This window comes from Canis lupus, chromosome 23 (assembly GCF_011100685.1).
Source record: "Canis lupus familiaris isolate Mischka breed German Shepherd chromosome 23, alternate assembly UU_Cfam_GSD_1.0, whole genome shotgun sequence".
In the NCBI taxonomy this organism is placed as follows: Eukaryota; Metazoa; Chordata; class Mammalia; order Carnivora; family Canidae; genus Canis; species Canis lupus.
The window spans coordinates 14,439,548-14,466,164 of record NC_049244.1 but is presented as its reverse complement, the minus strand read 5'-3'; the positions used below and the strand labels follow the sequence as shown (position 1 = coordinate 14,466,164).

The 26,617-nt window shown below is 38.3% G+C and overlaps 1 long non-coding RNA gene across 1 annotated transcript; it reads right to left on the bottom strand.

Moving 5' to 3' along the window:
• Window positions 1–180: 180 nt before the first annotated feature.
• LOC119865300 lies at window positions 181–25,977 on the bottom strand. The gene is made up of 3 exons (XR_005376703.1): window positions 25,726–25,977; window positions 1,994–3,292; window positions 181–350 (listed from the first exon to the last, which is right to left on the bottom strand). It is a non-coding gene; the product is annotated as an uncharacterized LOC119865300 (long non-coding RNA).
• Window positions 25,978–26,617: the final 640 nt, after the last annotated feature.

The following is a 26,617-nucleotide window of genomic DNA, read 5'->3' as shown; positions in this document are numbered from 1 at the left end:
TACCAAAGAGCATTAGAAAAAATGACACATTGTACACATATCCCATGCTCCTCCTAAGAAGTCCGGTAGGAACTCTGTACGTTTGGAATTGACCATCCAGCTTTTGGACCATTATCTTACTCACAACCCTGTGCAGTGAGCATTTTCTTTTGGTCCAGTTAAATGTCATCTATAGCCACGGCTGGCACGATGCCATTTCACATCATAACTAACCTGGCCATTGTGCATCTCCAAGATGTCACAGCTGTCTAGAATCTGGGAGATGAAACCATAAACAGGTGAAACTGTGTCCAAGGAATTCTAAATGTAGAGTTGAATGAGTACATCAGGAAGCTGAGGAGAAGCCAGGCCTAAGAGAGATGAAAGGACAGAGTATGTATGAGGTCTAGGCTGTCACAGAAACTAAGATCAAGTCAACAGAACCTAGACATTAGAGCAGAGCTGTCAGCTCAGGATGTGGCAATAAGAGGCAGAACCTGAAGAAAGTCCCTGGAGCTGAAATATTGAGCAGTATTTCCTTTTTATCCATCCCTGTGGCTCAGTGCTTTATATTCATTCTATCACTGAACCTTAAACAACTTTGCAAGACAGACATTACCATCTTGATATTACAGATGATAAAACTGAGGCTTAGAGAGGTAAAGTAAACTTTCCAAAGTCATCTTAGGGCAGGGACTAACCCATGAGTGGAGAGGGAGATATTCGGGAGTGCCAAGTTGGCTCCAATAATCAGAATACTTTCAACTCCTTTCCTTGGGCCTCCCTAAATTTATGTTCAAATTACTACCCAGTCATGCAAAATGGGTAATAATTGGCCATCACATGGTTGGGAGAAAAGCAAATAAATGACAAATTAGCTAATTTTGTATCTGAGAATAGAAACAAGCTCTAATTGTGAGCTGTCTAGGTTTGTCCTGGCTCTTTGTCTCCATAGACACAGACTATACTTTCCAACTCTTAACCCAAAGCAATCGTATGCACCACTTCCCTGTGGTTTTCCTGCCAATAAAACTGTAGATATTCCTAGAGTGTGTACCCTTCTCTAAATATTTCTGTTTAATCTCCCCACAGCTCTACTCTCTTGTTTTTCTCAAGCTTCTGATTTGATATGGTTCTCTCAGCCGTGCCAGCATCAACCCTTCCAGGTAGGATTCTACTCTCTCTTTCTGGGCCTCAGGACCCCACATTCAGCTCTGTCCTGTTTTAAACACCCAAACCAGCAATCTAGTCCTTTTTCAGGAAGGGAAACCTATTAAGAACTATCATGGTAGAAAACAGTCCCCATCTCTTTTCCAAAGCAATAGGAATCTCTGCACTCACTCACTGGTCTGGCAAGCAGAAGAGCCAATTCTCATCTGTGATGTGTGGTAGAAAGAGGAACTAATTGCTACAACCCTGCTGCTGGACAGCAAAAACAAGGGAGATTCTAAAAAGTCATGTCTGCATTTAAATGGGCTGAAAGCAAAAATGATTCCAAAACCCAGACCAAGGGCACAGGACAAGTAAGAAATGGCAAGTGGGTCTCGAAACAACACCTGAGACACAAACAGAGGGCTTTGTGTGTAGTGTTTGAGAACAAGCCTGTGTGTAGGGATGGGGGTAGTTAAGGTCACTGTGCTGATTTGGACAATGAGAAATCTAGGGCCAACACTAATGCAAACTTCTTGAGTGACTTCATTCTGAGGTCTGCGGTCTGAGTCTGCATGGCCTTCCTGCACACCTCCTTGCTGTTCATCTCTTCTTGGAGGTGCATGCAATAAAGTTACAGAAATTCTTTACAGAAGCAGAATTGCTACTCCAGGCAAGTGCATGATGAAGTAACCCTTCTAGGAGGTGTATATTGTGTATATTGTAGGCTTTTTGCCAATCCCTGAAGTATTTTAGCTATAGAACATTCACTGGGGCCACAAGAATGTGTCTGGCTAAGGCCCATTAAAACAGAAAAAAAAAAAAAAAAAGACCTCCCCCCCACCAAAAAAAAAACTTAGAGTACCTGATCCTCTGAATAATTTCTTTAACAGACAGAACAGTCTACTAGAAGGAGAGTAGACCCATTCAAAGCCACCTTTGGTAAATCCTTTTGCAGTTTCCTTGTTTCTAATCCAACCAATGGACACCATCACATCTTGTTTTTTATATTTGTTGGCTTATGGAAAAGTACGCCGGCTCACTGACTGCATGTCTAGTGGATATAATTTTGACCAGCCTGTCTTCTTTCTTCCTTAACACAAGCCTGAAGATTGACTTTTTGCCTTTTTAAGTCCAGACATTTTTTAAGATGCTGTCACGCTGCTAGAGAAAGTCTAGAGGAAACAGTTCCCTGGAGAGGCATGCATGTCCTCCACTCAGGGAGGCAGAGCAGTCTCCTCGGAGCGTTTGTCCTCTTTGATCGGCCGAGAACTTCTCTGTGGTCAGGAAGAGAGGGCAGAGGTCTGAGACCATGGGGCCACCACTAATTCAGAGTAGGAAAAGGAAATGGTTTTCTAGCAGAGATCTGGCTGAGAAGTCTCAATCCGAGTCAGGTCAATGGCCACCACTTTTTTATCCTCTAAATGCCTTCCTTCTTAATTCCCTTCCCTTTTCAAAGAAGACGAAAAACAGTATTATGTTTCTGCTTGTAATTTCAAATTTAAAAGAACACCTGGCCCTTCTGCTGAGCTTGATTCAGACATCTGGTACAGCCATCAAGAAGCAGTGCCAGGGGCTGGCGGGATTCCAGTCCTCGTTCCCTTCTCAGCTTACTCCACACTTTCTAGGGGTTATCAGAGCATCCCCACGAGTGAAGAACAGTATGCACTTTCTTCACCCTTATGAAGTGCTTACTGTGGTTTCTGCAAGTGGCAAATAAAAGAGCAAGTATTTTAAAAAGCATTTTATGTTTATAAATTTCTTAGGTTGAAGTCTCTAATAAGGTAATATCATGATGGCAGCGTGGATCTCCCGGGGCTGCCAACGGTCTGCTTCAATCTCAGAGGCACAGTTGTGATTTGGGATAGATACCTTCATCCCTAGGTTTCGTCACTTAAACATAGTCCTGGAGCATTGAAAGGAATTCTGTTTGGAAAGAGTTCTTGATTCCTTTCACTTCCTGTTTTTCTAAGGTCTGAAACAACCAGTAATTAAAAGGAAAAAAAAAAAAAAAAAGCTTCAGTTTCTACTTAAGATGGAAATGATGGCTTCCTCAAGTTCCTGCCACAGAGAATATACTTGTGAGATCAGCAGGCTGATGTGTGTCAGTTTTTCCGGGAGTTTTGAAGAGTGGAATAAACCTTCCAAGACAATACCCAGGTTCCTGTATTTTGAGAAAAAAGATAATTTATTATAGAGCTTCTCATACTAATGAAGTTGAATTGTTATCTGCATATTTCATCTCAGCACTCCCCATGGATGAAGAGACCCCAGAGGGCAGGACTGTTGGTCACTTGGTTCATAGGTCAAAATGGTATGTAGAGCCTAGGGCATGGCAGATGGCCATGAATGTTGTTAAATAAATTTGGAGGGGAGTTGAAGAAAATATCTCTGGAAACATCTTAAATGTACATGTTTTCTGGGAAGATGGAGGCAATTGAAATGAATTAAATCAGGGATCAGCAAACTACAATCTGAGAACCAAATCCAGTAGCTACCTTTATCTTAAACAAAGTTTTATTGGCACACAGCCATGCTCATTTATTTACATAATGACTATGGCCACTTTCACACCATCACAACAGTTGGGTGGTTGTGACAGGGACTGTATGGGGACTAAGACAAACTTAATATCTGGCCTTTGATTTAAAAAAAAAATTACTAGCCCCTGACTTAAGTGAAAAAATGAATGTAGCACACAAGTAAATAAGCAACAAGTAATTAATGAATGCTTGTCCTGTGCTTAATATTATCACAGGATTTGCAATAGACACGGCAAGATGTATCTTCTCTGAGTAACAGGTACTTTAACCATTTGAGGGCACCAATTTTTAGCAGCTGAGCCAGTGATGAAGGGAAGGTGTCATCCACAAGTTGGAGGGAAATGGACCTCATTGAGATGTAGCAGCTGGTAAATCAAAGAGGGGGTGAGCAGAAGGAACCAAAGCAAGTGCAAAAGTGGAAATTACTTTGAAGGTGGCATTGACAATAGCAACCAAAAGAACGCAATCATCATCCAATCTTTCCCATTCTTATTTTCCTGGAAGGTTCCTGGGGAAGGCATTGCATTCTGCATTCACGGTATAAAGTTCCAGAGTATAAAAAAAAAAAAAAAAAAAAAAAGTTCCATAGTATAAAGATTGGAACTATTTTCCTTGGGTATTGAATTCAAACGTGATTTCAGAAGGGTGAAAAAACTCAGTGACAGGTTGTTGATATTTGATCTCAACTGTATGTAGTTATTACCTTTCTAAATTTTATTGAAGACCTACTATGAATAAAAGTGTTGTGCTAGGTGCTTTACACATATTGTTTAAATGGATTATAGTTTGTGTGAGAAGCCTTATTATTTCTGTTGTATAGCATCAACACCTTCATAGAAACCTCTGAAGCCACACAGTATACGAGTCAGAATAGGCCAGATGATGCTTCAGTAACAAACGGTTCCCACATCTCAATGGTTTAACACAAACACAAATATTTGTTTATTTCTTGTTTATGTTACATGTTCTCTGTAGGTCAGGCAGGGGTCACTGCCTCCTGTAGTAACTCAAGAAACCAAGCTGGCGGAGACCACCATACATTGGCAAAGAGTATTAGAGCACCTCCTATTGTCTATAGTAAGCTTTGTCCAGAAGTGGCACAAATCATTTTTACTCACATTGCATTATCAGGACAGAAACCCACTTCTTTCTGACTCCAATACCCTTTATCTTTCTACTAGCATTCATAGCTACATAATATGCCCTTATTAATATGATAGTGTGTCTCATAGATCTTTTTCACCCAAACTCAAGCTTTACACATGCATGTGCCAACACTTACTAGTTTAAGAAATATTTACTGATGCCTCCTATGAGCCATACACTATCTTAGCTACTAGGAATATAGAAAAAAAAAAACAAAATGGACACAGCAATCTTACATTCTACCAGGGAGGGAAAATTAACACATTAAACAGATGACTTAGTAAGTAAAACATAATAAAACATGTATAACGGTAGGTGATAAGTTGATAAGTGCTATGGAGAAAGTAAGACCTGTCAAGAGGTAAACAAGGCTGGAGGCTGGGAGCTGACATGCTCCCTGACCCCACAGAGCCCTTTTAGCATTTATGCCTGAGCATGCCATATGCCCTAGGGATCCTGGAAATCTGCTGCTTGATGGAAACTGGCATAAGAGTCAGATTTGTATTATTTCTGGCGGTCTGCAGTCCAATACACAGTGGGAATCTGAAAGTGGTAGAGAATCTGGGTGGGGTGGGGGGTGGAGGATGGAGGGGTAGTGGTTTGGCCAGGACGATCTAGTTTTCTGAGGCCCTTTCAGATGGAGTTGAGGAGGTTGTTGGCGGAGGGGGGGCAGCTTAAAAACTTGGATTCATCTATGCCTCCTTAAATATAATATAATTGTGGCCAAGAAAATAAGGGTCCTTAAAACAAGTCTTCATGGGAAATGCCAAAGGGAGGAGGAGGGGTCTGGTATTAAAAAAAAAAAAAAATCTGATCATGTGCCTTAGGTACGTGTGAACAGGTTAGATCTACGCCTGTTTGGCCTTGGCTGGTAGAGGATTGCAACGTTTCTCTTCATTTGTAATGAGTGACATGTTTATAATGAATTTTACTCACCCAAATTTGGGTCCCTGTTTCCCTTTTCCTAAAATTAACTCTATTTTCTCCTGTTCCACTACAGTGCCCTCTGGCCCTTTCAGTAGGTCCCACTGATAGCTCATGAGGTGTTTTAAAACCAAATTATTCTTCTTACATTCAGCAATGCCTTTCTCTTTTCCCCTGCAATTTTTCCAACTTGCTATCAATCTTCATGTTAAGGTTTTCAGTAAAGTGTGTGGATAAAGAATATCCCCTTTATAAGTGGTTTTTTCTATTAACCTGGCTCATCCCACCTTGTCAAAACACTTAGCTGCGAGATAGTAACTCCCTCAAAGTCCTGGTTCAGATTTCAATTTACCAGTGACCTTGGGTGGATGAATCACTTTGCCATTGTGACAAAGAAGGCTCCTTGGGGAATATAAGATTATTCATTTTTTGCTCCGCTACAGAGTCAGAATTTGAGGATTTCTTAATATTTGAACAGTTCAAAAGAGTGATACAGACATCCTATTTGACTACCTTGATCAGTTGGTGATATGGGGGAAGCTGCTGTCCAGAACACTCTCAGAGCTCAGGATTGCTTCCAAAGACCAGAGTACCATTGTGGTTTATCAACTTTACCCTGTTCTTAAGCCAGCATCCCACCCTACCCCCACCCACAACCTGACTACCTCCTTCTCTCCATGCCCTTTTCAATCTACCCCACAGTAAAAATATGAATCATCTCTTACTGAATGCTTACAGTGTGCCAACCATTGTGCCATGTTGCATAAATAGTCACAATTATTCACACCTCTAGGTTTCCAAGACCTTTGCCACATGACTTTGCCCTTCCTCTTTTGGAGGCAGAACGTCTTTCCTCCATTGATATTGGGTTTGGTCATATGATTTGCTTTGATGGATAGAATAGGGTGTTAGTAATGTACCACTTCCATGCCTAGTTCTCAAGAAGTCCCAAATTTATTCACCTTATCCCTTAAACCTCTGTGTCAGCTATGAGAACAAGACTGAGCCAAGCACCTGGAAGATAAGAGGTATGTGGCCCAGTTACCTGAATCACTTTAAAAGCCAGCCAAAATCTGGTAAATCTCCTGGCTTGTGAATGAGGCCATCTAGACCAGCCAGCCTCCAGCTGACTACAGATATGTGTGTGAGCTAAGTGACATCAACCAACCTTGGTACAGGTAGTGGCAATGTTGAGATTGCCCACAGTCTAAGGAGAAATAAGAACTAATTTTTCTTTTAATCCATGAGTATTGGGATGTTTGTCATGCAGTAATAGCTAGCTGGCAAGCATTTTATAAATATTAGTTTACTTAATCCTAATAATGATCTTAAACAGTAGATTCTATTACTATTCCCATTTTATAGAAGAGGAAACTGAGACTCAGAAAGTTTTAGGATCACACAGCCATGAAGTAGCAGAGTTAGGATTGCAAATCCAAATATCTAATAATTCAAAATCTGACGTGTTTCATAATATATCCCTGTGAACACCCCTCTCCTTGCTTATTTTGTTCTTGTTCATTTTGGAGGGGAAGGGTTCAATTCTAAGCAATTGAAATTTGCTAAAACTCAGGCTTTTCTTTTATAGATGAAGAATTCCTTTTCCTTTTCCTTTTTTATTTTTTAATTTTTTTTGAATTCCTTTTCCTTAGACTCAAAGTGAAAGCTTCAGTAAATGACTTTTCTTGGAGTCTCTGTTGTAAAGTTTTTCTGAAGCAGGTGTCAGTAAAGAAAAAGACACAGATTATTTCTGAACAGGTATAGAAACACATTTTATGGTAATAACTTATTTATGCAAATAACAGCAGTGTGTACGCTAAAATTTCCTAATGTACTTTCCTCATAAGTTAACATAATTGGTGGATCCTATCACTCAGTCAGAAATATGTTTGTTCCTGTGCAGAATAAGTAATTGAAGAGGTCGATACATACATGCATGCTTATAGGGGACAGCTTTGTGAGAAGGGAGAAATGAAGCCTCACTGGAAAGTGCTTAAATTTCATGGAGGCAGTGGCATAAATCGTGGCACATTGCTTCTCTGCAAAGTTGCCCTCAATCCATGCACCTTTCCTGGAATAGAATAATGAAATGATTATTCTTTATTCTAGTATGATACACATAAGAAACGCTTACACTCTCTAGAAAGATGAATTGGTTTTATTCTTAAGGAGATTTCAATAAATAACCTGTTCTCTTAAGCACTCATCTGTTGTTAATTTGCTCTTATTTGCAAAGTTCAGTATGAAGACTTCCTTTCTTTCAAGCTGTTTTTGTTTTAAACATGCCATGGTCGCTATTCCATCTTGTTTGAACGTTTTGTAAAAGTGCAGATGAGAAGTTTCAACATTTCTAGTGTGTCATGGAGCTTTTCTACGGCTTAAAGAGAATGAGGAAAACAGCTACTATCTTTCTGCTCACAGCCAGTAAATCTGTTCTATTACACACTGCTATAATTACTTTCCAAACACACAGCTGAGAGTGCGAAAAAGTTGAATGCCTGTGATTCAGAATCATTCAGAGCCCTCGTGTTTGTTCTGTTGGCAATGACAATTGCATGACTTTTTTCTGATTTTCCATTCTATAAAAAGTTGGATAAGTTGACATTCTTCTTCTTTTTTTTTGACATTCTTCTTTTGACTCATTCTCACAAAATGGGAACAATTCCTCAATAGGACTTCTTGGCAGACTTAGGGCCTAAGTATAATTAAATAAGTGAAAATTCAATACAATTCTTTAAAAAGAAATACAATTATTAAAAGATATCTTGTCTAATTTGTTTTAAAGATTTTATTTATTTATGAGAGACACAGAGAGAGAGGCAGAGACATAAACAGAGGGAGAAGCAGGCTCCTCACAGGGAGCCCAATGTAGGACTGAATCCCAGGACCCCAGGACCATGCCCTGAGCCAAAGGCAGATGCTCAACTGCTGAGCCACCCAGGTGTCCCTATCTTGTTTAAGGTCGTGAATACTAAATACCAAATACTTCTAGAATGATTGAAAACATGAAGTAATTTAGATCTTATTTTTCTGCCTCACATTATTACTTAACTTTTATAAATATATTTTGATTCAAAAAGAATATAACAGTATTTCTAAGTTATTTATCTAATGTACTTCCTCATAGTAGTAGTATTTTCTGACATTTTCCATTCATTTAATTATTTAAAAGTTCTCAGTAATAGTTGGCATACCACGTTAGCAATTTCCAAAATCATTATTAATTATTGTAGCATTTTATGCTTGAAATAATAAATGTACATTTATATGCAAATAACTGCTATATTTTATCATATGTAAAGCATGTGAGAAGATTTTTCACTTCAAGGTACATCTAAAATATGTACTTACATTTGAAAGTGAATATTCACATAGGAACAGTGAATCGGAATGTACTGCCTTGCTTGTTTTCCTGCTTTGGTTTTGCTCTTTAGGGATGATGGTAACCTTGTCATCATATCAGTCTACCACATGTTTAAGGATACCAGGAAAGGTATGAAATTGCACATGAATCTTCAGCCTGAATCTTTCAAAGGCCAGTGCTGAGACTGAGGCTAACAAGTACATTTTGGCTGAATATCTAGGTCAGAGCTAAACTCTGATGCATCCCTAAATAGTTTCCATTGGGAGATGAATAAATTTTAAGATATAAGAAGGTATATTTTCCCAGAACATTTTGGATTTTTATTTTGTATTTGGGTGCAGTTCAGAAAACATAAGAATCTTCTTCCAGTCACTTCTGCCAAATTTAAAAGGCAGCAGTTAGCATATACTCACTGTGATTCGGTCTAGTAAATCAAACCCTTTGCTTATGGGTAAAATGACTGACTTTCAGAGAAAGAACAAAAAGAATGACATAGAATGGAGCATGAAAAACACTCAGAAATGAAGTAATTAAGGACAGGATAAAATGGTGAAGCAAGGCCGACAGCTCATCCTTCAGGATCCAGAGTCTAGAAGAATTTGGGCCATGAGTCATTTGCAATCCAGGGCCACTATTTGGTCTTAAGATGGATATTGTCTGTGCTGAAGGTTGGCAAATGGAAATAGACCAGATTTGACCCCAATTCTGCCTCCTTGAGCTTGATAAAATCTAGATAAAGGGTACTATCTAGAACCAAACACTATAGAAACACACAAAGAGGCATTTAGTACCATTCTGAAGAGTTAGAAAGATTCTGAAGAAAGCATCTTTATTGTAGCCTGACATTTTTGTCTGTGGGCAAGACCAGTAACTAAGTCCTGATGTGGACACAGATAAAGGAAACCATCTGGCCATTCAATATTCTCCTTTAAACTTTAGAAATTAATATATTTTGTGAATATCTGGGAGTCCAAGTGACTAATTGATTTACCGCCTCCAGAACTGAAGCCCATGTTGATCTCACTCAAATTGTCACTGAAATAAGTACCCTATATTATAAATCAAGATGGGATCAAACAGAATCTCATATATCTGACTCGATAGCTTTTAGATTGTGCCCAAATTATTGAGATTCCTTTAATTTCAGTATTGTCTGCTCTAAAAAGAGAATAGTAATAGAGTTTTTAGAATGGTAAAATGAGATAAGGCATGAAAAGGAGGATCACAGTTTAGTGCAATACAACCTGAAATGTACATGGAGTTTAGATTCTCTATTTCTATAACAAATACAATTTTTTTTGCCATTCTTATTTCCACTGATGACAGAAATAATGGCAAACTTTTCAATTCCAAGTAATAAAGTTTCACCTATTGTAAGCAGTATCATTTGGGGGTAAAGTAAGGTTTGTATTTCTTTCTGAAAGAGTTCTTCCTCTCCTACCTTCTTCCAAAGATGGCATCTAGAGAAAAGAGAGTTCATATAGCCTCAGAGAGTCTTCTTTCTCCATGGCTTCTTTTTTTTTTAATTTTTATTTATTTATGATAGTCACCCAGAGAGAGAGAGAGGCAGAGACATAGGCAGAGGGAGAAGCAGGCTCCATGCACCGGGAACCCGACATGGGATTCGATCCCGGGTCTCCAGGATCGCGCCCTAGGCCAAAGGCAGGCGCCAAACTGCTGCGCCACCCAGGGTTCCCTCTCCATGGCTTCTATTGACTGACAGGTGAAGTGTAGCTCCTTGAGCCTGTTCTCTAGCCATTGGGCTCTACCTTCCTTGCATCCACTAAAGAAGTGTTCCCAGATGCTGTAACTCATGGTCTGGCCTCTTGGCACAGTAAAGACTGGGTTTCCCCACATCACTGCCTTGGCACCATTTCAGCTCTTTCTTATAGTACAGACTGTCAGGGACTTATCAGTCACATCCCTTCTCACCATGGCCATCCTCTCAGCCACTGCCCATCTTGTCCTTGGTTTACTTCTCAATGTACCTGGAGCCTACGAGAGGGAGCATTCTATTACTGAGTCTCAGGCTTTATCCTTACTTCATATTGATCCTTCCGAATCTCTTCTCTCCTTCATCTGAACAGGTGCTATTTGCTTTTTCTCTCCGAGAACTCTCCCTACATAATACTTGGAATTCTTTAGGGTTAACTCTCTTTTCTTTTCTTGGCATGAGTGTATTCATGACTTAGGTGTAAATTTGCAAAGAGGTGCAGAAGGGAATAAAAAGGATTATCAAAAATCCATCAAGAGATATTGCATAAATATTACTCCATTATATGCAAAAAGTACTGAGAACATTAAAATATAGTGAATAATGAATAGCAGCAGTTATTTACTTAAGATTAAAATAGCATAGTAAAGCCAGACCTCAGAATCTTCCTTTTCTTATAGCCCAAGAGGAAAAAGCAAGCAAACAAAAATATCCAGCTAAGATAGACTAGTAGCAATCATAAAAATATAGAGTAAGTTGGTTGTCAGTTGAACATATTAATAATTGGCAAGGCTGAGTGTGGTAGACGATTATAAAAGCCCCCCGCCCAACTCCCAGCCCCTTATGTACACATGTACATGCCTTATATAATGACCCTGGGCCCCTTAAGTAAGTATGGGTAGATCCTATAAATATGGTGGAATAGCACACTTGTGTTTAGGTTACTAACCAGTTGACTTAGAGTTAACCAAAAGAGATTTTCCAAGGTTGGACTGATTTAATCAAGTAGGAGAAAGTGAAGTATCAGGAAGGAGAGCTCCTGGTGGCCTGAAGAAAAGGAGCAGCCATATTGTAAACTGCGTACAGAGCTTGGGGGCAAGCCCCTGAGAATAGCTTCTGGTTGCTAAGAGTGGTCCCTGGATGGGAGCTAGTAAAAAAAGGGGAACTCAGTCCTACAATCACAAAGAAATGAAGTCTGCTAATTTATTAATAAAATAACAACATTTTCCAAGCTCACCAGTGGTGAGCAGAGGATCCAGCAAAGCCCTGGTTCCTGGCCCCTGGACACTGTAAGAAAACAAGCATGTATGTTTGTAGGAATTTGTTATTTAGTAATTGAAAGCTAATATACTGGGCTTGGCAAACATTCAAGCAATTTTAAAGCCTGCCTTCCACGGAAGCCATGCAAGGGGCAATGTAAGAAAGGAAAGTAAACATGTCCCTCCCTCTTCCCCTGACACACACGTCCACATTCACACAGACACACAAAACTCTTAAGATACATATCCAACTTGGAAAGAAGTGGAAGGACAGCTACTGTCATCAGTTCCAGAAGGAGAAGTAACAATTTCCACTAAAACTCCACCCGGACCACCTCTGAGTCTAAGCAGAGCCAAGCACAAGCTTTGGAAGTCTTAGTTTTAGAGAAAAGAGAGGAAAATAGGAAGACAAAAGGATTATTAACTTCCCAATCTAGTTGTCCCCAGCAGTTATAGAGAGAGATTTAGACAGAGATGACAAGAAGGAGAAAAAGGAGAGGAAGAAGGAGAAGGAGGAGGAGAAGAGGGAGGAGGAGAAGGGGGAGGAGGACTACAGTAAAATCAGAGTTGCAGGCAGCAAGGGGGAAGAAACATTCATGAAGTTCTTCCTTTATCATGTGGAGAGCAGGGTAAGGAGAAAAAGTAGTAATGATCACTGAAGACATAGTATTGAAAATGGGGTAAAAGAACAACCTGGCTGACTCACTAACTGAATGGAAAGCTCCAGTGCCTGAAGGTACATTGGGAAAAAAAAAATATTTCAGTCCTAAAAGTATCCTTCCATGGGAGCAAGAGGCTATGGCTAATATCCAGTGGTTCTGTTTTGATTAGGGAGCACTTGTCTTTCAAGTTGTTAAATATTTTGAGTATTACCCTAGGATATAGACCAACAGAGGAGAATAAACTTGGCCATGAGAAACAAGATTAACCTTCAGGTTCACTAATAAAGGTGCATCTAACCATATATATATATATGGGAAATATATACATATATACATACATATATGTGTATATTTAAAATAATTTCTATAATATATAAAATAAATATTAATAAAATTTGTACTAATATAAAGGATATATAAGACACATAATAAAAATAATACATTTATGGGGTGCCTGAGTGACTCAGTCAGTTAAGGATCCCTTGATTTCAGCTCAGGTCATGATATCAGAGTTGTGAGATGAAGCTCTACACAGGCTCTGTGCTCATAGGGAGTCTTTCCCTCTGCCCCTCCCAACCACTTGTACATGCTCTTTCTCTCTCTCTAAAATAAAGAAATAAATCTTTAAAAAAATAAAAATGATAAATTTACAATTATTATTTATAAGTAATAATAAATTATGCCATGTATTCCATAGAGTCAATTGATTCTCACAGTATATTTTTGTTGAATTTTGCTGAGTATATTTTGCTGAACTCTTGACCTGTGACCAAATTAATGGTTGCAATTTATAAATTAATATAGTTCCCACATGAATGTTCGTTATATTTTTCTTTATTTTATTAAAAAGAAATAAAGTACAATCACAAAGATGTTTGTCATTTGTAAATAAGGTGAACAACTTCTGTCTGAATGAGATAGTATTTTCCAAATACTGAATATGCGTTTCCTCAATTATCTGTGCTAATCACAATGTAATGGCAAAAGGCACAACACATTTTTTTTTTAAGATTTTATTTATTTATTCATGAAAGACACAGAGAGAGAGAGAGAGAGGCAGAGACACAGGCAGAGAAGAGAAGCAAGCTCCATGCAGAGAGCCCAATGTGGGACTTGATCCCAGGACTCCCAGATCACACCCCGGGGCTGAAGGCATGTGTTCAACCACTGTGCCACCCAGGCATCCCAAGACACAGTGGGTGCCTTTAAATTTCACCTGTGTTATTAATATTCTCTCCATCACCTTATTGAGTTCAGACTGTCAACAAAACAATAAGTCAGCGACTGATTTGTAGCATTTGCCAATTTCCATAATGTAAAAACTCTGAGCATGGCCAATTTTAAGCAATGAATGTGAGGTTATTGAATGCAAAATAACCTCAATAGCATGGGTAATAGTAAAATAGAGTCAAGTCATCTTTTAGGAAAGATGTAATGTATTTATATATAAACTAACATAATTTAATTTTTAGTAATGGTCATATTTTCTTAACAACTGTTTCATAAAAATACTGAAAATGTAATAACCTATTCTCATGGTTGGTATGAGCAAGTGCCAGCACCCCACTGCTTCGTATGCTATTCTACCCCATCGGCTACATAAACAATATCATTAGATTTTAATTCATAAAAAAATAAAAACATTTTTCAACTGTATTGGAAATTGAGTCAATTAGAATTCACCTACTCTGTTTTAAACTCAAACACTACTATCCAGTATAAAAGAGAGGGAAAAAAAGAGAGTGGGTATAATGCATCTCTCCAAGCATGTGCAGTAAAATAATGAAGAAGAGACCTATGGTATTGCAAAAATAGATGAAGAATCTGTTCTGGAAGGAAATATAAGCCTTCATAAAAAAGGAAAAGTTCCTAGAAGTTGTTCAGGCTACAAATAAACTAAATAAAACCATGAATTTAAGAAATAAGGTTCAAAGATAAGATGAAAATACGGAGAAAGTAAAAGTGAACAAGATAAGATTGAGAGCCCACTGTTAAAGAGAAACATCAAGGAAAAAATTTCACAATTACAAATAATTTTCATACATATATTTAGACAAAGAAAAAATAAGCATGGATGACAACCAAACTGCTGACAAAGAGAAAAAAGATAAAAGAAGATAAAATATAGAATACAGAGACAAAAAGAATGATATAGTAATATAATTACAGAAAAGAAAATAGGTATCATAGTGGATAAAGGTGTCAACCAAAAATATAACTGGCCCTTAAAAAAGAAAACCCCTTAAAACGAAAGGGAAAATATCATCAGTGTCATAATAGAATGTTCCTGAAATAAATGGAAAACTAAATAAGCAAATTGAAAGGAAAATTGATATGAGCAACTGACATGAGGACATGTTCTAGACAAATATTGACAACATCAAACGCTGGTGAGGATGTGAGCAACTAGAATTCTCATTCATTGCTGGTAAGAATACAAAATGGTATAGTTACTTTGAAGACAGTTTGGTAGTTTCTTATAAAACTAAAGATGTTCTTACACAATCCAGCAGTTTCTCTCCTTGGTATTTACCCAAATGACTTGAGAACTAATATCCATACAAAAACCTGCACCTGGATGTTTATGAAAGTTTTATTCATAGTTGCCAAAACTTGGAAGGAACAAAGATATCCTTCAGTGGGTGAGCTGATAAACTGTGGAATGTCCAGACAATGAAATCTTTTTCAGCACTAAAAACAAATGAGCTGTCAAGATAAGAAAAGACATGGAAGAAACTTAAATACATATTACTAAGTGAAAAAAAGTCGATCATAAAAGGCTATTCACTATATGATTCCAACCATATGATATTCTGGAAAAGGTGCACCATTGACTGTGAAAATACAGTTATTGCCAAGAGTTAGAGGGAGGGAGGCAGGGATGAAGAGAAAGATTTTTAGAGGAGTGAGACTGTTCTACATGATACTACAATAGGGAAATATGTCATTATGCATTTGTCAAAACCCACAGTTTATACAACACCAAGAGTGAACGCTTATATAAACTATGGACTTTGGGTGATAATGACGTGTCAGTGTAGGTTCATAGATTGTACAATGTACCCCTGTAGAGCATGATGTTGATAATGGGGTAGGCAATACTTTTCTGCTCAATGTTGCTAAGAACCTAAAACTGCTCTAAAAATAATCTACTTTTAGAACAAAACAAAACACAATTATAAGCATAGATATATTATTGAGATATTCATTCTCTCAGATCATGAACTGATTTGGGCCAAAAGTGAGAATAAGATGTTTTTATGAATTGCAGAAAATAATATATTACATAGTTCACCAAAAGACAAATTGACTCTTATGAGTGATAATGGATGTACAAATGAACTCTCCTTTTAATAAATGCATTTTTTTAATAAATGCATTTTAGGAGTAAAGGACACAGCAATTTGCCTTTGGTATTGGATGCTATCTGCACTGTCTTCCGCATTGGACCTTTAATTTCTCTTTATTGGTTTAACGATACAAAAGTTTATGCTCCTCGAGATTGAACCTATTACAGACTTATATATTTAGAAACAATTCCAAGGAGTTTTATTCTATATAGAAATGACTATTTCCAGATAATGTTAAGAATTATACATCCTTACTCAAATAAGAGATTCTTAATAAGACAATTCCATATTAAGAAGGAAATGTAAGTACTAGTACACTGAGCAGGGGTTTGGAATAGTGTGGCTCAAGTTCTAGGACCATCCTTAAGAAATGTTCTCAGGTTTATTTTTTTCTTTTGTCTTTCTTTTTAATAAAGATTTTATTTATTTATTCATGAGAGACAGACAGACAGAGAGAGGCAGAGACATAGGCAGAGGGAGAAGCAGGCTCCTTGTGGGGAGCCTGAGGCAGAACTCGATCCTAGGACCCTGGGATCACGACCTGAGTCAGAGTCAGATGCTTAACCACTGAGCCACCCAGATGCCCCATGTTCTCAGATTTAGAGTGATCATCATATCTCTATATAAGAAGTTTCATTTACTGTAACATGAAAGTATTAGTACCTCCTCTCCACTTGTGTGAATAATATGGTAGCAGCTAAAGTCTAATTTAAATTACAAAAACTCCGCTTTATTGATTTGTTTCTAAGTGTGAGGCATCGTGCTAAGAACTTTATAGATGTTTATACTATTTAATTCTCTTAACCTCCAAATTAGTAATTAATCTCAATCCTTCTTTCTAAATGAGCATACCACAGATCAGAGATGCTAAGTAACTTGTCTGGGTTTGCACAACAAGTATGTGGAAGATTCATGATTTGAAACCAGTTGTGCCTAAATCAAAAATATGTGTTCCTAACTTTTTCACTTTTCTACTTCTCTTGATATCACCTCCTTAGGATATTTCATTAAAGGTAGAGAGAGATGAAAACATTTCTAGAGTGTTCATTTGATGTGTTAGATTCTTTTTCTGTGTGTGTGTTTTTTTTTTTTTTTTAATTTCACCCACACAATAATTTAGTGAGAAAATTTTATCATTTCTGATTTACAGCTGAAAAAAAATCTATTAGGCTTAGAGGTTGACTAAGTGCAATTTGTCTGAGATAATTTTCCATGTGATTTGAACTGGGCCTTGCTTGATTCCAAATCTCTTGTTTATTCTTACTACTAAATATTGTTTCACATCATGTGAAAAAGGGTGACACTAAATTTCAAGCTAAGACATGTAATTTCCAAGGCCAAGGTGCTAACATGGGACTTACTAAATAATTTATTGTCTTGCTATGCCAGAAAAGGTATTTTTTTCTCTTCTGCCTGTAAAATCCAGGGACAAATGAGCAATTTTAATATAAAGTGCCCCCAGGAACCAGCACAAAAACTCCTATTTAAGGACTGTCAGAAGTTTGAAAATGGTGACAGGCTGGCAAAATGCAATTCTTTTAAAATCTTAGTTCAGGGTCTAAGAAATTCTTCACAACTTTGAAACCATCAAGAGAAGATGCTTTGAGGAACAGCAATATCTTTTCAACTGTGGCAAGGCTGTTACTTCCCTGTCATCATACCCCCTTCCAAAATGAAGGGCTTTACAGATGTAATGAAGATTCTCTCCGTCTTGCTGCTTTAGACTCTAGCACAGACTTGAAAATAATTAGTGAACCACCCTAGTGGTGATGTGCTACTTTCTGCCAGCAAAGCTCTTCAGAGGCAATAATTTGCCTCTCCTCAGGAACATTGAAGTCTTCAATTGAATAATGATGGCCTGGAAATACATGGGTCTGAACTAGATCAGTGAGAATCAGATTCTTGAAACCTGCAATCCCATTTTATTGCTTAGAAAGCAAAATGTCTATGAGAGCGATGAGTCCATGGGCCATGGCCCTGATACCCTCTTCACGCAGCAAAAGTGCAGGAACTGACATTCAGGCCTCATTCGACAGCTGGACCTCTCTGGCTCTGAACTCTCTTCTGCTCCCTTTACCCTACTGGCAAATATATCCTACTGTCCTATACTCCTCCTTGCTAGTGGCCTGTACTTTGGAATTTCTGGAAATCACTTTCTTTATTAATATGTGACACCTAAGCTGTTAGGTAAACTATCCTTTTGTCAACTTTGCATTATGTAGCAATTATTATTTTTTTTAAGATTTTATTTATTTATTTGACAGAGAGAGAGCATGAGCAGGGGGAAGGGGCATCGGGAGAGAGAGAGAAGCAGGCTCCCTGCTGAGCAAGGAGACCTATGTGGGTCTCCATCCCAGGACTCCAGAATCATGACCTGAGCTGAAAGCAGATACTTAATTGACTGAGCCACCTAGGTATCCCTTATACAGAAATTATTAAAACAATCCTTGTTCACTGTAGAAAATTCTGAAAGTATGAACACAAATATATAGAGGTAAAACATTGCCTGATATGAGAAGAATCAGAAAGTAGCCTTCTCAGGAGGGGTGTAGAGGAATGTAGGAGTAGTATTAACAAAAAGAGACAAAATGGAAACCTCTGGGTTGCTCAAGATGTTTTATATTTTGACCTGGATGATGGTGACATGGAGAACACATATTAAAAAGTGAATTAAGTGATACAGTTTAAACACTTTCCTATGTACTGTACCTCAATAAAAAATGAAAGCATTTAAAATCAGTCATCGGGATCCCTGCGTGGCGCAGTGGTTTGGCGCCTGCCTTTGGCCCAGGGCGCGATCCTGGAGACCCGGGATCGAATCCCACGTCGGGCTCCCGGTGCATGGAGCCTGCTCCTCCCTCTGCCTGTGTCTCTGCCTCTCTCTCTCTCTCTGTGACTATCATAAATAAATAAAAATTTAAAAAAATTAAAAAAAAATAAAATCAGTCATCACCTCAAAACTTAGAGCCACCTTCACATTGGGATATTTCCTTCATATCTATTTATGATATGAATTTTAAAAAATTTGATATGATATGGATTTAAAAATTTTTAAAAAAATTAAAAAAAAAATAAAATCAGTCATCACCTCAAAACTTAGAGCCACCTTCACATTGGGATATTTCCTTCATATCTATTTCCTTCATATATATACACATATATGATATATAGCATGTGTTCATGCACTTGGTCTGGAATTCTTCATTTTTACCTAAAATATGTCCCTCTACTTAATAACTTTCAACTTGCAAATATTCATAGATAAAACAAAGCTACATGCAGAACAAATGGATACCACCTCTGCTCCCATCAAGGGGTGCTATTAGCTCTCTTGCTCCATGATTCTATTCTAGGCAGCTCTTTTTTATTTCTCTTTTTTTTCTCTTTTTCTTTCTTTCTTTCTTTCTTTCTTTCTTTCTTTCTTTCTTTCTTTCGTTTCTCTCTCTCTCTCTCTCTCTCTCTTTCTTTCTTTCTTTCTTTCTTCTTTCTTTCTGTCTGAAAGATCTCTGCTATGGTTGTGTTTATTTCTGAAGTATTCCACAAAGTCTGTGACTCTATTTTTTCCAATAATTCAAAAGCCATTGAGAGTGTTGAAATTATCAGCAGGAAGAAGCGAATGATGTGGGTGGAAGGAAAAGACGAAAAACACATGGAAGTGAGACTGCTGCAGAGACAGTTGGCCAGGCTTCACTTTCTCAGGACTTGGAATTGGGGTTCAAGCCGAGTTATTCTAATTTCCCTGTGCCATGGGCTCCAGGTGACACCTGGATTGTGTAAGCAGTTAACTTTTCTTCCTAGCCTGTATCTTTATGTAGAAATCCCTAAGTTAGTAACATAAAAATGAATGAGATTTTGTGGGAGCATCCAGATTTTGTGGCAGAATGGGATTTCTTTTGAAATTGACATTGACTTATCCAGCGATCCCCAACTTTGGATTCTTAGCAGTGGGAACATTCCAATGTCATCAGATCACCCCCCAGCCCATTCTAAACATGCCTCTCCCTGGTGCATGTTTGTGTCCGGTCCAGTTCTCTAGATGCAGCCTTTTAGACATGGACTTGTGTGCTAGTGGCTTATTAAGGAAGCTCCTAGGAGAAACTAGTAAGGATAGGAGGAAGAAGGGCAGGGGAAGGAAGAGTCCATGTGAGCCTGTGACTTCAGGCAAAGCCTCAGCCTCACTGAGCCTGCAGGAACCCTGGAGACCTAGTTACACACCACCACTGGCTGGCCTCAAGGCAGGAGGGGCAGGCTTTCAGACAACTGCAGGAGTCAATCCTAGGATGGGGGTCTTCCCTAGATGTTACCCTCTCCCAAGCAAGATTTCCATGCGAAGTGAAAAAGTGGCACCATTTGCCTAGGGAGCATCCTCTGAAGGGAGCTATAGAAACACCCCCATTGAGAACAAAGATGCATAGAAGCTGCAGCGAAGATACAGAGTAGAAGGGATCCTGCAGATTGGGTGGAGTGTGCGGTGTCTGCTGCAGTGACTGTGACACTCCCTTGTCTTAACTCTGTGCCACAACTTGCCCCAAGGGATCTGCCCTCCCTTCAGTAACCTCTCTTTTGTTCGCTCATTTTCAATGACCAAGTCACGTCATCATTTCCATGATTGATTTTACCTCCAGGTCAAGGGAATGTTGCTATTCTTAAAAGCCTTAATTAAGTCTGTAGAACAACCTGGAGGAGGCTTGAGAAGTGAGTGTTCTCATTTTCATTTACAGCTGAAAGAAACCAAGTTTCACATATGAAAACCAATCCTTGTGTTCTCAGTCTGCATGTTGGAGAGAGACACCTGGGGATGCCACCTGCAGTGTTGATTGAGTTCCATGTCATCCCTGGGGGCCCCATCCCCCCAGACTGTGCTGTGCATGGTGCCCCTTGAAGGTTCATAAGTCTGCATGTTCATACTCCCAAACTGCCAGCATCATTATGGGGTTTCTTTGGGAAGAGGTAAGATGAACTTTTGATTCTTTGGCGCTATTTATTTCTTTTCATTTTTGAAGCTACAAAACATCTTGATCAATACTTCAACTGATTTAAACTATATCCACAATTAAAAGCCCTCAGACTTCCCCTCTCCCAATCTTATGATATGGCCTCCTAAAGGGACTATATACTTGTTTCAAAATCATTGTGTCTTCTCTGACTCTCCATCAAGGAGATATTTTGTATTATTTTAGAAAGCATTTTGGGGGCACTGCATCTTTTTCCACATACTTTGAATATATATTATAAAACTACACACTTTTTACCAATGAAACACTTAGATGTTTCCTCTCCTAATACTTTTGAGACTTTATGAAGTAGACAGATTCTGTTTTCTTTCTTTCTTTCTTCTTCTTTTTGAGATTTTATTTATTTATTTGAGACAGAGAGAGAGCACAAGCAGGCAGAAGGGTCAGAGGGAGATGGAGAAGCAGACCCTCCGCTAAGCGAGGAGCCTGATGCAGAACTCGATCCAAGGACCTGAGATGATGACCTGAACCAAAGGCAGATGTTTAACCTACTGAGCCACCCAGGCACCCCGAGATCCTGTTTCCTATGTCATATCCTAGCATGTACTCTAAGAGCTCCTTTAGTAACTGTCTTATCTGAGTCATAATGATGGAAAATTAGACAGTATGATGATAAATGTATATTTAAAAAATTGAAATTGGAGGGACCCCTGGGTGATACAGTCAATTAATCATGAGACTCTTGATTTCAGCTCAGTCATGATCTCTGGGTCATGAGATTGAGCCCTGCTCAGGCTCCACACTCAGTGTGAAGTCAGCTTGAGTTTTTCTGTGTCCCCCTCCCACTCATTCTCTCTCTCTCAAATATATAAATAAATCTTAAAAAAAAAAAAGAAATTTGATAATTTTGGAGATGCCTTCAGAAAGCATGCTACATGCCACAGAGTACTCAGAGCTTTGTTTTCTTAACACAGGACACCCCCTTGCAAGCCCACCTCTGCCAGAGTGTGAGATAACCTGTGGCACGGACTCAAGTTTCTCTATTTCAGTTTCCTTATCTGCAGAATAGGAGAAGAATGTCTATTTCTGAGGGTTCATAAAAAGCCTCATGTGATCACGTTTGTGAGGTACTTTGTGAAACTATAACTCACTGCCTACATGTAAAATAATCGTCATGCATGTACATTTGTATGCGTGATGTATAGCCTAGGCACACTGCACTAGGAACCAGGGATCCTATGTTCTGCCGCCAGCTCTACTTATAAGGAGCTTGCCATGAACACAAATAAGCCCTTTTCATCTCTGGATTACAATTTCCTCATCTATAACATAACATGGTTTGGTGAGCTTACCATAAGGTTTCTTCATGACCCAAAAACTTTTACTCATGCTTCCACAGATGGAAGTGTCCATTCTCCCTCAGCGATGTCCTTCACCTCAAAATGAACAACTGGAGGATAAGTATATCTAAATAAAATCTCAGCTTCCTTGTTCTATGGCCAATGATCATTAAAAAAAATAGGTATATTTCCTCCCAAATGACCAGAAGCAATCCAGAGTACGTGATTCCAAAGTCTTACTATCTTGACAATGTTGTTAAGGTAGCAGAAACCACATAAAAATGTTGAAGCAATTTAATAGAGACAGATTTAAGTAAGAAGCATCACTGCTACTGGCAACATTGAATTTGAGAAAGGAGTCTTACCTAGACATAGATATATTTACCACTATTGACAATGTTATACTATTACAGATTTTAGTAGGCCGCTAGATACACACTTACATGTGCATGCCCAAGGCAAGAAATAGCTCATGGCATGCCAGATAAATGTTTATTATTAATTTTTATTTACTTTATCATCGACCCTCTATTTTGAGCTCCTTGAGGGTGACTACGTCTCTCACCTCTATAAAAAATATTTACTATCTACTGGGGCTATATACATTTATTAACTTATTTTACCTGTACAACACAGAATAGAAATACAAAGAAGGCTTGTACAAATGCTCTACTGCAGGGACACCAGGAATCTGGGAGCATTCTATCTTTCTGGGAGCTTTACTTTCCTAGTGTGTGGAAGGTCATAACATGGTTCAGTAAGGCTGCTAGAGTTCCAGCTATTATGCTCATTTTCCAGAAGGGAAGAGAAAGGGGATATAACTCTCAACTGGGTCAAAAACTTTACTTTTTTTTTTTTAAGATTTAATTAATTAACTTATTTATTTGAGAGAGAGAGAAAAAGCATGAGTTGGGGAGAAGCAGAGGGAAAAGCAGACTCCTGCTGAGCAAGGAGCTGGATACAAGGCTTAATCCCAGGACCCTGAGATCATGACATGTGTCAATGGCAGATGCTTAACCATCTGAGACACCAAGGCACCCCAGTTTCAGGAATTTTAAAGAAACTTTTCAGAAGTTAGAAGGAACACTTAGGCTAAAATCTTATTGGTAAGAACTTAGTTACAAGAAGACTGAGGAACACATTTATTCTGGAGAAAATGTCCTGGCCTAGAAATTGAGAGCCTGTAACCAAAGAAGAGAAGACTGATATGTAATAGGCAACTGATGTCAGTGTCATCTCCATGTTACCGATGCAGACATTAAGGCTTACAGTGGGTAAAAAATTGTGCACAATCATAAGATACTGCAGCTAGTGATTTACCTCTTACTTAAGCCAATACACTTTTCACAATGTAACGCTGCAGTCACAATTACCTTGCAGAGTGGCCATGTGGTAGATATTCAATACCCATTTGTGCAGTGAAGAAGTAAATGAGCACCATGGACCAGCAGCAATAAAATGGTGAAAAGCATGGGCTCTTGAGCTGTTCTTGTCAAACTTTAACATGTACCTAATTTTCCTGCACATCTTGTTAAAAGAAAGATTCTGATTCAGTGGAAGTGGGGTAGGTCTGAGAGCCCACATTTCTAATTAGCTTGTGGATGATAACTATGCTGCTGGTCCATGGGACACTCTTTGAGATCAGAGACTTACATTATCCAATAATCTTGAAATATTCTGAATTGAGATGTACTGTGCAGTAAATGTAAAGTACACATTTACTAGTTTCAAAGATTTAGTATGAAAAAAGAATACAAAATATCTCATTAATATTTTATATAGATTTCATATTAAAATTATAGCATTTGGTCATACTGGATTAAATAAGATACACTATTAAAATTAAATTAACTTTACTTATTTCTTTTTACTTTTTAAATGTGGCTACTAGAAAACATAAAATTACATATGTGGCTCACATTCTATTTTTATTGGACAGTGCTGATCTAGATTGGGTAATGCTACTTTGTTCAAATTCTGAATCCCTATGTACTAAGAAAAAGATTATAATCAGATTAACTTCATTAAATTCAGTTTTCCATTATAAACTGGGAGCAATAAAAGTGTTTTCTTCCTAGAGTTGTTGTGATGATTGAATAAGAGAACCAAATAAAATGCTTAACACATGTTAACTCTTTGAAACTGAGCTGTAACACAGGGATTTCAGCAAGGACCACCAAATAAAAAAACAAAAAAAGCATATAATGCTTCATATTTTAATTTTTTTTTTAATTTTTACTTTTTTAGAGAAAGGTAATGTGTGGAGGAGTGGGGCAGGGAAAGAGGGAGAGAGAGTGAGAATCCCAAGCAGGCTCCACTCCCAGTGCAGAGCCCTATGTGGGCCTTGATCTCATGACCCCAGGATCATGACCTGAACTAAAATCAAGAGTCAGACGCTTAACTGACTGAGCCACCCAGGCATCTCTGATGTTTCATATTTTTAAAATATGCCAAACATAGTAATTAAGCACTTTAATAATCTTTGTTGCCAGTTATTTGAAAATAACGAATTTGGTCATACACATCACAGAAACTTTGCCAGCCTCATTCTTCTTATTTCCTAAATTCAATGAATTTGATGAGTTTCCCAATGAACACAGAGCTATAAGTCATGTTTGATTATCAATGTTGGACATAACTAGAGTGTGTATATTTCCAGGTGGGGATCAACTGAGTCATGCCACTATTGCTCACACAGAACTATAGTTTACTGTAGATCCTCAGAGAAATTTGCATACAAAAAAATTAATCTCTTCCAAGTTCCATGTCTTCACCAGTCTATCTGTTCTCAGAACACCCAGGGTCTAGATGAATTCACTAGAAGGCAATTTGCTGAGTAGACAATTTGCCTAAAACCAATTAGTCAAAAGGCTAATTCACCAAATGACTGATACATCAACTTTACTTATTGCTTTCAACTATTTAGCTGTGGTTCATAGGTTTTGATTTTGTTCTTATTGTAACATTTTAAGGCATGCTTAATTTGTTTTTGTCGCGGTCACCATTGCTCTTGTTGAAGCCAAAGGGCAAAGAGAGGAAGAGGCCAAAGAAACAGCAGAAAATGAGAGCTGAGGAGGAAGGCCATGAGACAGAAAAGAAAAACACTGTAGAGGTACAAGGCACATAATTACAAGACTATATTCTCAAATATGGAGCATTCTTATGAATATACTTTTCAAGAACATATCATTAATCATGCAAGCAGACAATGGTAATAGTTCCTGATATGCAAGAAAAATGTTCCAGAACATATTTTTTTGAGTACGTGGAGAATCCTTATCAATATAATTTCCTTGGGCATAATAAAATATTCATAGCCATTTTCATATTCAATAATTACCATGTGAAATATCTTCCTTATGCCCCAGTCTCCGTGTCTCTGTTTCTCTCAGTCTCCAACTGGTAGCAACAGGAAGCAGGGGAAAAAAATGAAAAATAGTTCTTCAAAAATAGTTTTGAAAATGGAAGCTTGGTGGATCAGTCACACTGAACACAGTGAATCAGCTACTGGACGCTGGCTTGCTTCTGGATGTACCAAGAAAATTGACAATGGGTGAGTTAAGAGGGATAAGGGAAGCCCAAAAAACTAAAGATGTAGGTCCACTTTCATAAGAAAAACATTTTAGGCAAACAATTATCAGAAATATTTTTTTTTCTTTTACTTTAAGTGCCCAGGCTGTAGTGCCCTAAAGCAGTGTCAACAAATGTATGGCCCCCAGCCACCACCCTGAGCCCTGCCCAGCTCCTCACCCACCCATCACTTATCAACCATGCTTCTCCTTCCTGCTTAAGTCGATGTGGTTTGAGAACCTTCTTACATAATCCTTAGTCATTGCACTTTTAGGAATGTGAATAATAAGAAATCTAATTGCCATCTTAAGTCACCCAACTATATTAACACATAAGTGTGAACAGAGGTGTGCTTTCCAAAAAAATAGATTAGAAAAGAAATATACCGCTATCTTAATGAGAGATCATAATGCAAAAACCAGTGAAGCATACCTAGACCCAGACTGAAGGTCTTAGTATAACATAAGAACGTGTCAGGAAGCAGGGGTGCAGAGAGATCTGAAAGGTAACACTGTCAGTGCTCACCTCAGATCAAGAATGCCCCTGCTGTTTGTCTCCACCTATGTGGTCCTGGATGCAGGTATATTCATCTCCTGAGATGGGAACCTCAGGTCATCAAACCTGCCATATGTAAAAATTGCATACTGGATTTGATTGTCTCT